Source organism: Paramisgurnus dabryanus, chromosome 8 (genome assembly GCF_030506205.2).
Source record: "Paramisgurnus dabryanus chromosome 8, PD_genome_1.1, whole genome shotgun sequence".
Lineage (NCBI taxonomy): Eukaryota > Metazoa > Chordata > Actinopteri > Cypriniformes > Cobitidae > Paramisgurnus > Paramisgurnus dabryanus.
This window is the reverse complement of record NC_133344.1, coordinates 32,926,650-32,939,528: the sequence shown is the minus strand read 5'-3', so window position 1 is coordinate 32,939,528 and position 12,879 is coordinate 32,926,650. Positions and strand designations below refer to the sequence as shown.

Sequence of the window (12,879 nt, the reverse complement as noted above, 5' to 3'; positions counted from 1 at the left end):
AAACCCCTGAGAGCATTATATTTGACAGGTGATAAAGATTAACAGGTAGACGGCTGAGATTTACATCTCAATCCATAACACTTCTCACATCATAACATGCAGTACCACAAACCACATGGCAAATATACACACATAAACATAAATCTTTGAGTTGATCGTTATTAGTAATTCCTCTTTTATTTTCAGCTGTTAACTTTTGGCAGTTACCCTTTAAACAAATAAAATAAAATACTACCTCTGTAAGATTTGTTTCTGGCAAAAAAATAGCTACTATTTGTACTGCAATAAAACTTTGGTAACTTGGTATGAGCCGTGCTCTCATTGTTAACAGATGTTAAACATAATTAATGCCTAAATGAGACCATAGAGTACCTGTAGTAGTATACTTAATTTTCGATCTATAAGTATGATGAAAAATTCACTTAAAGAGCCCCTATTTTCCAGTTATTTTCCACGAAAAAGACATTCGTGCTAAAGGCACAAAAAACGCTGAATTTCATGCTATGGACACCAATAAATTAATACAAATATTTGTCAGTAAATGATGATGCGAGTTATCATCTCCAACGTAAATCTCTTTTCTTGGACTACAACAAACACACGGATTGAAGGCAACAGTTTACTTCCTGGTATTGGTGATGTAGACAAGACCGACATTATCATAATTCCTCCAGTAGTCTATGTTTTCATATTTAAAGAATTTACTAGTGACTTAACCATGATTCAAACACAAGTTTTGAACAGTGCAGAGTAGCACTTGTTGTTTGTCGTTTCTACAATCAAAAATGCAGACATGATATTAATGTTTTTTTATAACCAAACTGATCTCACGGAAAGTCGTGTTATATGCACGAAAAATGTGATTAAATTATTCGTGTCCAGGGCACGAAATTCATGCCTTCAGTACGAATTAGGGCTGGGATAAACGATTATTTTTTAAACGATTAATCTAGCGATTCTTTTTTCGATGCATCGATTAATCTAACGATTCATTTTATCAGTCCGATTCGACTTCGATTCGATTCGATTCTCGATTATCTCCCCATTAATTAACTAATAGCAATTTATACATGTTGATTTACATATCTGAATGTAAACATTTCAATATATGTTGATTGCTCTTGAAATTTCAAAATAAAAAAAGATTATACAAGTGCAAAATAATACATTCTTAGTCAGAGGTAGCATTTAATAAAGCGTTTGCAGCTCATACTGTGCAGTTTAGTAACAGTATAAAAATCTCAAGTTCAAATTACTTTATTTTGCATGCATTTATGAGCAAAACCTCTTCAATGTGCCTTTTGATGGTCTGTGTAATTTTTATAACTTGATTTGTTTAATCCACATTGTTTTCGTGCTGTTCTATGTAATGACAGATATAAACACAATTAGACTTAAGAAGCACATACATTATTAAATGTCAGTAGTTGTAACGGGACACCATTCGTCAAACTTTTATGACCCCCTCCCCCACCCGGTGACAGTTGCTGTCTGACAGGTCGTTTTTATGACCCCTTGACAGATGGCGTTTTATGACCCCTTGACAGATGGTGTTTTATGACCCCATGACAGATGGTGTTTTGACAGGGTGTGTTTTATGACCCTTAACAGATGGTTTTATGACAGTTTGTGTTTTATGACTCCTTAACAGATGGTGTTTTGACAGTTTGTGTTTTTATGACTTGTTTGACAGGGGGCGGGACCATCAATCAAAATCTGTACAAGTTGTCAACTTTAGACAGAAAGTATTTAATGGTTTTATGGCCGGTCATTTAGAGTGATTGTTTTTCCTGAGTGTATTTTATGTCAAGCCTATGCTGATATGTTTAATGACGGCTCGTGAGTGACAGCTCGTGTTTCGACATTTGATGTCAGCTCGCACCCTTCCTCCCTCCTTTCTCACAAGACCTGCATTCTTTCACATGGGTGCGTGTTGTAAAGCGATTAAAGATTTCAAAAAACTCAATGTTGGTAAAACAATCCCCCATTACGGTGTCAAAAAGTAAATGTTTATTTTAGATTTAGACAAATCATGAACAATGCTACGATTAAAACTTTTGATTGTAACATCACAAGTTATTTAATTAAATATTCCGTATACGGGTATAGTTTAAGCAATGATCTGAGCCAATATTACAATCTTTAGACGATAGTCTAAACTAAATAAATTTTTAAACGGTTCAGGAATTCCGTGAATCTTTTCATAACCTGCACTATAGTTTCACGCGTATTAAAGATCCGGCGGTGCCTGACAAAGCGCCGGGTGAGCGTTCATATCTGCCATTTTAAAATAATGTTAATAAATGTAATTCTGTCCACTATGGCAAAATAGGATTTTATTTTAGATTTAGTGGAATCTTTAACCAAGTCTCTGATTAAGACATGTGTATACGTGCACAGATGGTGACAGAGAAACTTATATATGACGTTAGTAATCTTTTAAATGTTTTTAAGACGTATTCACCCCATTTTGGGGTTTTATTTTTAATTAAAGGCTTCTTAAAACATGTGTGAATGTGTATATTATACAAAGAGTCTTATATTGTCTGCTCTGACAAAAATAAAGTATTATTTTAGGTTTAGGGGAATTGACTGCGTGTGTCTTATAAATACAACTTGATAATACGTTTGTTTTGTAAAGAGACTTCTTTAAAGTCACGCAAAAATAAAATATTTTAGTTGTAACTGGTTAAACTTAAAGCCGATATTTTCTATCGAACTAGTCTATTTTCTGTTCAGACACAAAGTTTTCTGATGCTGATATTATGTCAGTGTGTGTTTGTGTGGGGGTCGTGTGCTGTAATCTTTGAAAGTTTATGACCGAACCTTTATTGGGGAGCGACAAGAGATCTCCGGCATCAGTTTGGATGGAGCAGAGCTGTTATACTCAAGGCTATTGGTATGTATGTGTTTCGCTGTGTTCGTTTCATTATTTTGTCTGATTATTTAAAAACTAAAAATTCGATCTCTGGTCTTGCAGCGAAATTGTCTAAGCTGGTATTAACTATTCCTGGTAAATCGCTGAGAAGAGTGGAATGAACAAAAAAGTCAGACCGTGACTAGAACCACCAGCAGCGTAACAAGGAAATCTTGGAGCAAAGAGACGCCGAGTGGCTCGTGTTGTCCGGTGTGTATTTATTTAATCCTGTTACAATAGATTTAAACAAACTGGTTTGTTTTAATATTTTCTAATAACATGTGTTATATGTTTTAAAGGTTTGGATATCAGCGGCAAAGCGAACGTTGCGTGTACTATTGCAAAATATATAGCGGATCTCCACGGTACGTTTATATTGCATAAGAAAAAAGTTGTTTTATTTAGATATTTGTCCTAATAACTTGTTTTTATCTGTTTACAGGTTAGGATACAGAACACAACGCTTTGGACGTATCTTTAAAAAAGAGAAAAATCAGAGACTTTTTGGATTTGTCTGGGACATTTTAAACATTTTGTGGCAAATTGGATTTAAAACGTTTCGGATACTGGATACATGTGTTTGATTTGTCCACAGAGCTTGTTTAAGACGTCTTCACCTCATTTTAGGGTTTATTTTTAATTAAAGGCTTCTTAAAACATGTGTGAAAATGTGTATATTATACAATGAGTATTATATTGACTGCTCTGACAAAAATAAATTATTATTTCAGATTTTAGGTCAATTGACTGCGTGTGTTTTATGTCAAGCGTATGCTGTTATGTTTAATGACGGTTCGTGTGTGACAGCTCGTGTTTTGGCATTCGATGTCAGCTCTCACCCTTCCTCCCTCCTTCTCACAAGCATGCATTCTTTCACAGGGGTGCGTGTTGTAAAGCGAGTAGAGATTTCTAAAACTCAAAGTGGAGTCAAATAATTCCCCATTACGGTATCAAAAAAGTAAATGTTTATTTTAGATTTAGACAGATCATGAACAATGCTATGATTAAAACTGTTTTTTGTAACATCACAAGTTATTTAATTAAATATTCCGTATACGTGTATAGTTTAAGCAATGACCTGAGCCATATCCTTCGGAGCCGTCAATACTACAATATTTAGACGATAGTCTAAACTAAATAAAATTTTAAACGGTTTCAGGAACTCCGTGAATCTTTTCATAACCTGCTCTATAGTTTCACGCGTATTAAAGATCCGGCGGTGCCTGACAAAGCGCCGGGTGTGTGTTCATATATGCCGTTTTAAATTAACCTTCATAAAATGTAATTCTGTCCACTATGGCAAAATAGGAGTTTTTTTTTAGATTTAGGGGAATCTTTAACCAAGGCTATGATTAAGACATATGTATACGTGCACCGATGGTGACAGAGAAACTTATAGCTGACGTTAATAAACTTTTTAAATGTTTTTAAGACGTCTACAACTCATTTTAGGGGTTTATTTTTAATTAAACGCTTCTTAAAACATGTGTGAATATGTGGATATTATACAAAGAGTATTATATTGTCTGCTCTGACAAAAATAAATTATTATTTTAGATTTTAGGAAAAATGATTGTGTCTATCTTATAAATACACTGTAAAAAATTGCTGTAAAAAAACGGGGAATTTTGGACAGTAATTTACCGTTTCTCATAAATACAGTTTAATACTGTAAATAAACATTAATTTGACAAACAAACTAATAACAGCAAGCTACTGTTCAGTCTTACGGGATAATACAGTATTTTTTGGTCTGGTCAGGCATGTCAGACATGTGACGAACTCATCTGCAACCATGAGTCAGACTGATCTAACTACACTGTTTTTCTGCATTTTATTATACGAGAAGGAAGCAGAATTAAAGACTATCTATCCATTTTCACTCCGACTGTGATCTTAGCAGCACTGAGACGGACAACGAATTCACATGTTTTTTACTCCTCGCCTGTATATCAAGGTAAGCACAAACAGAACAGAGTCTGTGTTTCTAAGTGAAATAATTGACAAAATGTTTTATATATTTGCTTATTTTTGAAATATTTCTAAAAACGATTTATTTGATTTTGACATATTTAGGGCTGATTGTTAAAGGTGCTCTAAGCGAATTGAAGCGTTTTAGACCATAAAACATTTTTTGTTACATACCGGAAACATCTCCTCACTATCTGCTTGCTGCCTGTCCGCTGATCAAACTGTAAAAAAACGCGATCTCTGTAGACAGCCCAGGCTTCACAAACGGCAATATCAACAAATGGCCAAACCTAGCCAGCACAAAACAAAACAAAGTATTCCAGCCAATAAACGACAAGAAGGATTTGGGGGTGGGGGTTGGGCGCGTTCATGAAAGCACGGAAGGGAGGGGGAGGGGGAGGAGTTAGCTACGCTCTGTCTGTTTGAAAACAGTTCAAACATCAACAGGAAGTGACGTCGCACATTATTCGCTTAGAGCGCCTTTAAACGAATTGGCAACTAGCTATTAGTTAAATACAAATAAAGATGCTAATGTTAATTTGCAATCTAATCAAATGTCTGACTGACATGTGATTATCTATTGATATTTTTTTAAATCTACATGAGGTATTGGGCTCTGTTTCACCATTTGTTTGTATCTTTTTTCAATGTGTGCACTTTTAATCTTTGTACAGCGCCTCGTTAATGTGTTAGCATTTAGCCTAGCCCCAATCATTCCAATGGCTCCAAACAAAAGTTTTATTTTGTGCCACCATACTTACTCGTGTAACTACTCATGTAACAGTCTTTAAATAGGGAAAACATTAAGTGTTTACAGTTTGGTGGCTTCTAAATTCATCCCGTTTTGGAGCCATAGGAATGAATGGGGCTAGGCTAAATGCTAACACATTAACGAGGCGCTGTACAAAGATTAAAAGTGCACACATTGAAAAAAGATACAAACAAATGGTGAAACAGAGCCCAATACCTCATGTAGATTTAAAAAAATATCAATAGATAATCACATGTCAGTCAGACATTTGATTAGATTGCAAATTAACATTAGCATCTTTATTTGTATTTAACTAATAGCTAGTTGCCAATTCGTTTAAAGGCGCTCTAAGCGAATAATGTGCGACGTCACTTCCTGTTGATGTTTGAACTGTTTTCAAACAGACAGAGCGTAGCTAACTCCTCCCCCTCCCCCTCCCTTCCGTGCTTTCATGAACGCGCCCAACCCCCACCCCCAAATCCTTCTTGTCGTTTATTGGCTGGAATACTTTGTTTTGTTTTGTGCTGGCTAGGTTTGGCCATTTGTTGATATTGCCGTTTGTGAAGCCTGGGCTGTCTACAGAGATCGCGTTTTTTTACAGTTTGATCAGCGGACAGGCAGCAAGCAGATAGTGAGGAGATGTTTCCGGTATGTAACAAAAAATGTTTTATGGTCTAAAACGCTTCAATTCGCTTAGAGCACCTTTAACAATCAGCCCTAAATATGTCAAAATCAAATAAATCGTTTTTAGAAATATTTCAAAAATAAGCAAATATATAAAACATTTTGTCAATTATTTCACTTAGAAACACAGACTCTGTTCTGTTTGTGCTTACCTTGATATACAGGCGAGGAGTAAAAAACATGTGAATTCGTTGTCCGTCTCAGTGCTGCTAAGATCACAGTCGGAGTGAAAATGGATAGATAGTCTTTAATTCTGCTTCCTTCTCGTATAATAAAATGCAGAAAAACAGTGTAGTTAGATCAGTCTGACTCATGGTTGCAGATGAGTTCGTCACATGTCTGACATGCCTGACCAGACCAAAAAATACTGTATTATCCCGTAAGACTGAACAGTAGCTTGCTGTTATTAGTTTGTTTGTCAAATTAATGTTTATTTACAGTATTAAACTGTATTTATGAGAAACGGTAAATTACTGTCCAAAATTCCCCGTTTTTTTACAGCAATTTTTTACAGTGTATTTATAAGATAGACACAATCATTTTTCCTAAAATCTAAAATAATAATTTATTTTTGTCAGAGCAGACAATATAATACTCTTTGTATAATATCCACATATTCACACATGTTTTAAGAAGCGTTTAATTAAAAATAAACCCCTAAAATGAGTTGTAGACGTCTTAAAAACATTTAAAAAGTTTATTAACGTCAGCTATAAGTTTCTCTGTCACCATCGGTGCACGTATACATATGTCTTAATCATAGCCTTGGTTAAAGATTCCCCTAAATCTAAAAAAAACTCCTATTTTGCCATAGTGGACAGAATTACATTTTATGAAGGTTAATTTAAAACGGCATATATGAACACACACCCGGCGCTTTGTCAGGCACCGCCGGATCTTTAATACGCGTGAAACTATAGAGCAGGTTATGAAAAGATTCACGGAGTTCCTGAAACCGTTTAAAATTTTATTTAGTTTAGACTATCGTCTAAATATTGTAGTATTGACGGCTCCGAAGGATATGGCTCAGGTCATTGCTTAAACTATACACGTATACGGAATATTTAATTAAATAACTTGTGATGTTACAAAAAACAGTTTTAATCATAGCATTGTTCATGATCTGTCTAAATCTAAAATAAACATTTACTTTTTTGATACCGTAATGGGGAATTATTTGACTCCACTTTGAGTTTTAGAAATCTCTACTCGCTTTACAACACGCACCCCTGTGAAAGAATGCATGCTTGTGAGAAGGAGGGAGGAAGGGTGAGAGCTGACATCGAATGCCAAAACACGAGCTGTCACACACGAACCGTCATTAAACATAACAGCATACGCTTGACATAAAACACACGCAGTCAATTGACCTAAAATCTGAAATAATAATTTATTTTTGTCAGAGCAGTCAATATAATACTCATTGTATAATATACACATTTTCACACATGTTTTAAGAAGCCTTTAATTAAAAATAAACCCTAAAATGAGGTGAAGACGTCTTAAACAAGCTCTGTGGACAAATCAAACACATGTATCCAGTATCCGAAACGTTTTAAATCCAATTTGCCACAAAATGTTTAAAATGTCCCAGACAAATCCAAAAAGTCTCTGATTTTTCTCTTTTTTAAAGATACGTCCAAAGCGTTGTGTTCTGTATCCTAACCTGTAAACAGATAAAAACAAGTTATTAGGACAAATATCTAAATAAAACAACTTTTTTCTTATGCAATATAAACGTACCGTGGAGATCCGCTATATATTTTGCAATAGTACACGCAACGTTCGCTTTGCCGCTGATATCCAAACCTTTAAAACATATAACACATGTTATTAGAAAATATTAAAACAAACCAGTTTGTTTAAATCTATTGTAACAGGATTAAATAAATACACACCGGACAACACGAGCCACTCGGCGTCTCTTTGCTCCAAGATTTCCTTGTTACGCTGCTGGTGGTTCTAGTCACGGTCTGACTTTTTTGTTCATTCCACTCTTCTCAGCGATTTACCAGGAATAGTTAATACCAGCTTAGACAATTTCGCTGCAAGACCAGAGATCGAATTTTTAGTTTTTAAATAATCAGACAAAATAATGAAACGAACACAGCGAAACACATACATACCAATAGCCTTGAGTATAACAGCTCTGCTCCATCCAAACTGATGCCGGAGATCTCTTGTCGCTCCCCAATAAAGGTTCGGTCATAAACTTTCAAAGATTACAGCACACGACCCCCACACAAACACACACTGACATAATATCAGCATCAGAAAACTTTGTGTCTGAACAGAAAATAGACTAGTTCGATAGAAAATATCGGCTTTAAGTTTAACCAGTTACAACTAAAATATTTTATTTTTGCGTGACTTTAAAGAAGTCTCTTTACAAAACAAACGTATTATCAAGTTGTATTTATAAGACACACGCAGTCAATTCCCCTAAACCTAAAATAATACTTTATTTTTGTCAGAGCAGACAATATAAGACTCTTTGTATAATATACACATTCACACATGTTTTAAGAAGCCTTTAATTAAAAATAAAACCCCAAAATGGGGTGAATACGTCTTAAAAACATTTAAAAGATTACTAACGTCATATATAAGTTTCTCTGTCACCATCTGTGCACGTATACACATGTCTTAATCAGAGACTTGGTTAAAGATTCCACTAAATCTAAAATAAAATCCTATTTTGCCATAGTGGACAGAATTACATTTATTAACATTATTTTAAAATGGCAGATATGAACGCTCACCCGGCGCTTTGTCAGGCACCGCCGGATCTTTAATACGCGTGAAACTATAGTGCAGGTTATGAAAAGATTCACGGAATTCCTGAACCGTTTAAAAATTTATTTAGTTTAGACTATCGTCTAAAGATTGTAATATTGGCTCAGATCATTGCTTAAACTATACCCGTATACGGAATATTTAATTAAATAACTTGTGATGTTACAATCAAAAGTTTTAATCGTAGCATTGTTCATGATTTGTCTAAATCTAAAATAAACATTTACTTTTTGACACCGTAATGGGGGATTGTTTTACCAACATTGAGTTTTTTGAAATCTTTAATCGCTTTACAACACGCACCCATGTGAAAGAATGCAGGTCTTGTGAGAAAGGAGGGAGGAAGGGTGCGAGCTGACATCAAATGTCGAAACACGAGCTGTCACTCACGAGCCGTCATTAAACATATCAGCATAGGCTTGACATAAAATACACTCAGGAAAAACAATCACTCTAAATGACCGGCCATAAAACCATTAAATACTTTCTGTCTAAAGTTGACAACTTGTACAGATTTTGATTGATGGTCCCGCCCCCTGTCAAACAAGTCATAAAAACACAAACTGTCAAAACACCATCTGTTAAGGAGTCATAAAACACAAACTGTCATAAAACCATCTGTTAAGGGTCATAAAACACACCCTGTCAAAACACCATCTGTCATGGGGTCATAAAACACCATCTGTCAAGGGGTCATAAAACGCCATCTGTCAAGGGGTCATAAAAACGACCTGTCAGACAGCAACTGTCACCGGGTGGGGGAGGGGGTCATAAAAGTTTGACGAATGGTGTCCCGTTACAACTACTAATGTCTTTCTCTTAAGTTTGTTAAGATAGATGAGGACTCATTTATTGCTGGACAGAGAGGGAATGAAAGCGCAGTCTTCTGGCAACAGTGTGTTTTTACATATTTCATTGCTTTCTGTTAAATTGCTCAGTCATGACTGTTTAAAACACACTTGGCATCACATTCATGATTTTATGGTAAAATGACCCTCTTTCGCGTCAATCCACGAGCATTTAACCCATAAACAAAGCACTTTCACTTTAATTGAGCTTGAGCAGCGGAGCAGAACCGACGCAGAAACGATTGCAGCACTGTTGCTACAGAGCCGCGAGCTTGCGCTGCTCATGCGGCGGGGTGCATGCTTGTTAACATGGGCGCTGAAAAAACATGCGCCGCTTACGCACTGCTCACACTTGCTGTGAAGCCGGTGTGGACTGGAGCCACTCGCGTTGCTACTACTCTACGGCGCCGCCTTTTTGGGTCTGACGAATCGACGCGCATATTTTGTGTCGACGTATTTTTTGCGTCAACGTCGTCGATTATGTCGACGCGTTGTCCCAGCCCTAGTACGAATGTTTTTTTCATGTCACTCAAATTTCTATAAATAGTTTTTCGTGTCTGTGGCATGACTTTCTTTTTCGTGTCATTTTATGTATTGTTTTCTCATAATTTTTTCCTATTTTCTTACCATTGTCACTTGGGGTTGGAATCATTTTCTGTTACATTTTTAGACATCCTAACCCAAATCCCAACTTTAACCCAAGCAAGAATAGTTTTACACGAAAGAAAACGTATAGAAACTAGGGATGTCCCGATCCAATCACGTGATCGGAAGTCGGCCCCGATCACGTGGTTTTAGACTCGATCGCAATCGCTCGTTACCTTCCGATCAGGACTCGGATACATATGCTGGGTTTAAATTGGGCCAGGACCATCCGGGGCCAAGCCCCGGCACACAGACTGAGGTCTCGCTCTGCTCCGAACCAGTGTACGCGCTGTGCGTGTGAACTGATGCGAATGATGATGTGTTTTCATTCATAGGCTTCACACACTTGTGCATGCGGTGCATCAACGACAAAACCGGGTTTTTACCGCTCATTTAAACGACGCGTCGATCGTTTTCGTGCTCAGTTAATCTACATCAGTACGCAGCTCCGTGTCTCTCTCAGAACCTCAAGAACAATGAGAGATAGAGAGAGAGGTAAAAATGGTGTGCACATCGAAAAAACTTAATAGAAGTCTAGAAACAAAGTATTAAAGTATGTATAACCATGTCAATCATCTTATTATTACAATATGTTTGTCAGGAACAGCAGAGAGAACCCAAGTGCAGAAGGATGTCGGGGTTTAACAGAAAACACTTTATTATGTGACACAAAAACAAAAGCCCACAAGGGGGCTAAACACATTAAACAAGAGGCTTGACAAAGACTAAACACTAAACTAGACCCACAACTAGACAGATAAACTAGACTAGATTTTTTGACTGGAATAGACACGACTGGATCACGCGGACAATACAAAATGAACCTGCACAGAACTAAGGACACAATGACATTATATAAAAAAAAACAAACAAGATACCCAGCAAGCAATTTGGGCTAAAACCAGGCTAAATTTGGGCTGTCAGTGAAAATCTAATAGACGTCTACCATAGCCCAAGAATAGACGATACGTATAAGTTTAAAACAAATGAAAGCAAACACCTTGAACACCTGTTGACTTTGCCTACATGTTGGAATATCATACAATCTTCTAGTTATTTTGGCAAAAATGGCATGTAACCAAATTTAAGGCTATTTAGGGTAGAAGTGGGTTACTCATAGCCGGTCTATATTGGGTCTATAGTTAGCCATTATTTCAACGTCTTGGTTTTTGCTTGCTGGGTAACGAGGGGGAACAGGTGATGGGAGAAAACCAATGATTACTAATAAGCAGAAGAACAAGGGGGCGGGGACAAGAGACAAGACTCCGGAGGCACATGACCCAATAAGCAAGGCCATGAGCCTCCACATAAAGTCTGGGACTGCCAGAACCCTGCCATCATGACTAGATACAAATACAAAACAAAACTTCTTGGCAGGATCCTGACAATGTTAACTAGATAACTGGATACAACTTACTGTATAATTTAATAAAATGATGTATTTTGATTATACAAATCAATTACGACCTAACTATATTGATTTGTTTAACTAACTGCTGACCAGCTTAGGGAATCTCTATGGCTAATTTATAAGACATAGCCTATTGCTCCATCAGTATGTTGTTTTTCTTGTTAAATGAGTCTTTTGGGGTATCTTATGCCTAGAATTAGTCAAGGAGGTTGAGTCTTATAACTTCCTTCAAAGTTTGATCAGTAGTGCATAATGACATGTTCAACAAATGCATATAGGGTGTCAGACTCATAGATTTGCATAATTTAAAGTTCAGGTTTTAAAGTTTGGGTCAACCTGTGGCACAGCTTTAAAGCTGAAAGTTATAAAATCTTATCAGAGGTCCAAAAAGTCATTGAAATAGACCAGTGGCTTTGCTGTCATCAGGATCAAACCTGTTACCCCTCGAACCCTCCCTCCTAACAGAGCATCCCCACAAAACAAATCCCAATTAAACCCCCTGTACATATATACTATATATTCTCATTATTTTTTAACACATCTATAGTTACTGTATGTGCTGGCACAGAGTTAGACCCTTTTGACTCCACACAGAAACAGCAATGCGTGCGGCATGACATAAGGAACATCCTGGATCTGTTTTTTGCTCTTCTTTATTTATGTATTATAGAAGTATCGGATCGGGACTCGGTATTGGCAGATACTCAAAATCAAATGACTCGGACTCGAGGGCAAACACATTGTATTATATGAAATACGAAATTATACAAAATGTTTTAGCAATGAAATAGGTGCTCTTTAAACTTAAAGTATATTGGTATACTTGCAGTATAAAATAATCAAAACATGAGCAAAG

At 36.4% G+C, this 12,879-nt stretch overlaps 2 long non-coding RNA genes across 2 annotated transcripts; one reads left to right on the top strand and one right to left on the bottom strand.

The window, feature by feature from the left end:
- The first annotated feature begins 2,150 nt into the window (after positions 1 to 2,150).
- On the top strand, positions 2,151 to 3,620 carry LOC135770494 (uncharacterized). Its single transcript, XR_010542653.2, has 4 exons — positions 2,151 to 2,899; positions 2,981 to 3,127; positions 3,217 to 3,282; positions 3,360 to 3,620. It is a non-coding gene; the product is annotated as an uncharacterized lncRNA (long non-coding RNA).
- A 4,108-nt stretch (positions 3,621 to 7,728) lies between these two features.
- Positions 7,729 to 9,206, bottom strand: LOC135770493 (uncharacterized). The gene is made up of 4 exons (XR_010542652.2): positions 8,450 to 9,206; positions 8,222 to 8,368; positions 8,067 to 8,132; positions 7,729 to 7,989 (listed from the first exon to the last, which is right to left on the bottom strand). It is a non-coding gene; the product is annotated as an uncharacterized lncRNA (long non-coding RNA).
- Positions 9,207 to 12,879: the final 3,673 nt, after the last annotated feature.